Below are 5,799 nucleotides of genomic sequence, written 5' to 3' on the forward strand. Positions count from 1 at the left end.
TGCAGGGTGCTGCCAGCCTGAAAGTGAAGGAGTTGCTGGAGCGTGTCCAGAGAAGGGCAACAAAGCTGGTGAAGGGTCTAGAGCACAAGTCTTATGAGGAGTGGCTGAGGGAACTGGGATTGTTTAGTCTGGAGATGAGGAGGCTGAGGGGAGACCTTATCGCTCTCTACAACTACCTGAAAGGAGGTTGTAGTGAGGTGGGTGTTGGTCTCTTCTCCCAAGTAGTTAGTGATAGGACAAGAGGAAATGGCCTCAAGCTGTGTCAGGGGAGGTTTAGATTGGATTTCTTCATGGAAAGAGTAGTCAAGCATTGGAACAGGCTGCCCAGAGAGATGGAGTCACCATCCCTGGAAGTGTTCAAAAAACGGGTAGATGTGGCACTCTGGGACATGGTTTAGTGGGCATGGTGGTGTTAGGTGGATGGTTGGACTGATGATCTTAGAGGGTCCTTTCCAACCTTAATGATTCCTAGTTTTTACTTTCATTAAAAAATAATCCAGCCACCAAGCCAGGAAACACGAAATTACTACTCTGCCCTTAATTGGTTTAGCGATGGGCTTGGTAGTGTTAGGTTAATGGTTGGACTGCATGATCTTAAAGGTCTTTTCTAACCTAAACAATTCTATGATTCTGTGAGAGGAGGGCTCAGGTGGGACAGAACAGTAGATCCCTCTCCTGCCTGTGAATGCAAAGCCCTTAGAGCAACCCAAAACCTCTATGCTTTACACCAAAACTGGGGAGGCCCTGAGGGAGCCTACGGGCAGAAGAATTGCTATGGAAGCACCAAAAGGAACACAGAGGGACCTGGGGCACATGAGAAAGAACCAGTCACTGTGGCTAAGGCTGGTGGGTAAAACGGGGACTCTGAGGGTCAATAGAAGCAATATGAAGGACTGTGTGGACCCTTTATGTCTCTCCGCGAACCTTCTACTAACCTTAGACCTTGACCTTACTAAGCCATAGTCAATAGCCCTGGCAATGGGAGAGGATAAAGCTACCAGCAGAGGGGCCATTTCTTGCTGTTGGAGCAAACCAGCAGTTCCCTAGCAGCAGTGTGGACATGTCTTGCTGATTCTTACTGGTACCCAGGGCACTGTGCCTACTCTGCAGCTGCAAATCTGCAGGCAGGGTGGGAACCTCTCCTGTTGCCAGAAGTCATAAGCTTCCAACTTGCCCTTTTAGGACAGCCCATCCTGCAGTCCCAGGCCTGAGCAGCATCGTCCTCTTTCCTGGGAGCTCTGCCTGGGCCCAGACCTTGTCTATGCCAAGGGTACTTGTAGACATCCATGCCAGAGACTGTGTCCCCACTCCCCCATCCTTTTTTTATTTACAATACTCTGACACTTATTAAGGCTATTTTAAAATTGATTTGGGGTTGCCTGTGAAAACAGTGCTGTTTTCTCCAGGAACTTTAATATAGCCTAAGCTACACATGTATAATGTCTCTCTCCATAATTAAGAATAAATAATAAATAAATCTGCGGATTTGGCAAGATGCACAATTTAAGATCCCTCTGCTTTTTGAAAAGATGGAAAAGCACAAAAGTCCTTTTGAAATGCTGGGGAGCTACTCATTCCTTGGTGCAAAACCGCATTTTGTGTATTACAGAAAACCTGGTCAGTATGTTCTAATGTCTGTTCTGACTAAGCTTTGGTCCTAATTTCTGAAGTCTGCTTGAGCAATCATTTGCTTTTAAACTTGGAGTTACTCTTGTGGCCCCAGATGGCAGGAGGGCGTGTGGAAGGAACTGAATGCGGAGCAAGGTCACTGTGCTAGATGTAAATGCTGTTACACAGTTCCACGAGGTGCAGCTCCACTGAAGTCCATGAGGAGATACTGCTCAATACTCGTACGGGGTGGATTCCCAGCTCACTGATCTGGGTTTTCTTGTTCTCATTCCTGTTGTAGAGGAGACCTCTTTAAGGTCTTTGATTAGCGTGACCTCTGAAGTCCATCACATCAAGAAGGAGGCTCCACCAAGTCTATTAGGCATAGAACCATCTCATCTACATCCCCTGCAGTAGGAAGCAACCCCCATACAGGCAATATGTTAAAAGGTAACATGTTAAAAATGTGTCTCTTCCTTCTCCACAGGTTTTTCAGAAAGGTTAAAGAGGCTGGCACCTTGCAGGGAATGAGGTGCAAGATATGCAGCAGTGTAGGGTTTCTCTTTCAAAGTGTGGTCTAGAAAAGGACCCCAAAAGAACCAATTCTATGTGTGGTGACGGGGCCATAGAGTATGGGAGAGGCTTTTTAAGGAAGGCTAGAGCAGTTGCAGTCACAGGGGAGAAGGGTCATTTTCTTTGCTCTTGGATTGTTTTGTGCCCTTGTGGATAGCAGAATGCTTAAACCCAAAGTGGTTTTGTGTGTTTTGAACAGACTTTCTGCAGCAATCCTGACCCAAAGACACAGAAGAGCTATCAATCCACGTAATATTTAACCTGCGTCTGCCCAGGCCTGTGCTGCGCTATGCTGCATGTACAGCATAGCCTTCAAGCCTGTGTTGTGCTCTGCAGATCCCCTGGCCATGTTGTAATTGCCACCTCCTTGTAAGAGAGGAGCTTGCAGGCAGCTGCTACCCAGTACTGGTGATTATACCATCTGCCTGGCTTTGCCTTTATCTCGCAGTGCAGCAAGAAGTCCTCACGTGACTATCGTTTCTGTCTGACTGTAGAAACAATGAATAGACTTGTTTTCTTGTAAGAAAATGTTATACTACCTTGAATAACTGAAATGGGAGAATATCTTCTCTGGATGGGGTCTGCTCAGCATTCAGCGCATGGCTTGGAGAGCCCATTTGATGCTCCACCACATGCAGTTCCCAGCATCTAAAGGGACATACAATTATCTATACTATTCTCTCCTTATAGTGTTTGCTCTAATAAATAGCTTTTAAAATGATACCTTACAGCTCTAGCCCCTGACAATTTATTTTAATGTTGAAGCAAACATCAACAAAACACAGTGTTCCCATGGGGGAAGTACCTTCATTATAATGCTTCCCTGCTAGAATTGTATTATATTTAAAACTTACATAACGAAAGAGTAGAAACAACCTGAATATGGGATTAATGTCTAATATTATACCACCAAAATGACTGTCAAATGAATATATCAATGCAAAAAGAATCTTAATATATGTCTCCTTTTGTTGTGTTTACCAAAATTTGAGGAAGCTTTTACTGAGCTAAATAATGACTCAGAGTACAAAGCAGCTCGACTGAAAATCTAAATTACAATTAGCTTACTGCTCAGCAATTCTGATCTTCATGTAGAATAGCTCCTTAAACGTATATATGCATTGTGCTCAGTGCAGATACAGGGCTTTTTAAAAACAAACAAACAAACAAACCCCAAACCCACAAAAAAACCCGAAAACAAATAAACAAACACACAAAACCCGCAAACCAACAACCAGCCAACCAAACCCCACAACAAGCTATGTTTTAAAGGGATGCTGCTCGTTGGAGTTTGCTACATGTTTGACAATCTCCAATGGTATGTCTGCGAGGATTTCCACAGCAAGAATTTCGCATCAGATATTCTGTATCCATGTCGTTACCGCAGCGTCTGAGCCACTAATTTTTCAGGTAATGTAAACACAGCAGCATGTTTTCCTGCGTAGTTATTGCTGTAGATAACCTTTGCTGAGTATCCACGCTCACAGTGCTCCCCATCTGGCTTCTCTTCTTACTTGTGGGACATCTAGTGGCAGAAAGGAGACTGGATCTTGGAAGTCAAAATGGTATTTAGAAAAGTGATTCCTGTTTAAAAAAAAAGGGCACTGAAACCTTATTTTTCTCTGCATGTTGGTTTATAAAGTGGAGAGAATTGTGTAGGTTTTAGATATTGATATTTGAAAACAGTTTTGGCTCGTAGTCACAAAAGCAGTTTGTGTGGAAGCAGCAAGGACAAACTGCAACTTGCTTTTGTTAGCACCACTCTATTGAGAAATAGCTTCAAGACTTGCTGAAACGATTCTACCTGAATAAGATTGCTCTTTGTTCCAGTTTACCTCCATCTTATTTATGATACCTAACTGCTCCTTCCAGAAGCCGTTTATACCTTTTATTTTATGTTGGTGGTGTTTCTCTGGTATATCCTACTGTTGGCCATAAGGTTCTAAGAGCAGGTGTGGGGCTCCTCAGGGGCTGGAGCAGACTTCAGCATGGCTGTAAGCATTGTGGGAATACAGGTGAGTAGTGAGGTGGGGGGCAGGAAAAGATGTTTTGTTCACAAGTTTTGCTATACCTGAAGGATATTCAGTGTTTTGCTTGATAGCCTGTGCTGGAAATACTTTGCACAAAGAAGCTCAGGCTTTTAAAGGGTATGAAATGGGATGGGGCAGCTCCCTTTTCCATTCTGTTTTCTTCTCTCCAGGCCTGGGAGAGGTGTAGTGCAGTCCAAATAATGGACATAAAAGGTATCCTCTAAAAGACGGTAGCCCTGGGTTCTGCATGGCAATGAGCTTGCACAGCAAGAAGTTTACTGGGCATCGTTCGGCTGCTCTTCTTCTTTCCTATGGCTCTGTAGGAATAATTGTGGAAACAGTAGAATGTTTTTCCTTTTTCTCTCTCTTTTTTTTTTTTTTTTTAAACTCTTTATCTTCTTGGCAAAGCCCATGCAAATCATCTTCTCTGATGGAGATGGAAGGGCTAATCTGAACTTCTGTAACAGCCTTGGATATTTCATATCAGAATCAGATCTGTAGAATAATGTAACTGCCTTTAAATCTCTGCTTTAATGGTGTGGTTTTTATCACCTTTCCTAATACATGACCTGTGTGAGGTTTTTTTCTTTTTTTCCATTATGTTCTGTAGCCTTAAGGGCACAGAATCCATTTAGAAAGCAAATTGATATTCCTCTGACCCTAAGTTTTGGGGGTTTATGTAACAAGGCCCTAATGGAAAGATTAGCTGAAAATTCTCTGAGCATTTCTGAACTCTATCAGTAGGTCTCTGCACTTCAAATTCTGAAGAAGGTCATGGCTTTTCCCCTTGCAACCAGTACATGCCACAAAACGCCACTGAATGTGGGCTGTTGGCACTTAGATGCTAGGTAGCATCTTCAGAGAGGATGGAAGACTGGGGAGCCCAGTGAGGCTTTCTTGTGGCTTAACACCAGTAGGCATCTAAGCACCACACAGATGCACACTCACTCCCTCTTCCCCCCGCCAGCAGAATGGGGAACAAAATAGGAAAACCAAAATATTCCCCTTCTTTTTCTTGGCTGAGTATGACGCTACATGACCTGGACTATCCCTTTGGTCAGTTCAGGTCAGTTGTACTGGTTGTGTCCCCTCCCAATTTCTTGTGCATGTCCAACGTACTCCTTAGGGGGGCGGAGCTGGAAAAAGAGAAAGCCTTGATGCTGTGCAAGCACTGTTCAGCAATACCCAAAATACTGGTGTGTTGTCACCACTGTTATAGTCACAAATTCAAAAGACAGCAGCATACAGACTGATACGAAGAAAATGAACTCTGTCCTAGTCAGACCCAGTGCAGGCTCTGAGGTGATCCAGCCACTCCAGCTGCGTTCAGCAGAGCTAGTATCACTTGTTGCTAAACTGCAAGAACAAGGTGGGTGGTGCTGGAGCTGTGCAAGGCTCAGTGTGCAAGGATGTCCGTGTGTGAAGCTGTCTGTCTCCAGCTTGATATTCAAGGGTATTTGCCACCCAGGAGAAGTTGGAGCAACAATTAGGTCCATTCTTGTTACTCTTTTCCAGTTTTGTAAGAGGGAACTTCGAAAAAGCAATTGCAGGACGTGAGCAGAGGCTATCTGAGGGGAAAGGGAGAGAA

The sequence above is a fragment of the Pelecanus crispus genome, chromosome 5, assembly GCF_030463565.1.
Source record: "Pelecanus crispus isolate bPelCri1 chromosome 5, bPelCri1.pri, whole genome shotgun sequence".
NCBI classification, from domain to species: Eukaryota; Metazoa; Chordata; class Aves; order Pelecaniformes; family Pelecanidae; genus Pelecanus; species Pelecanus crispus.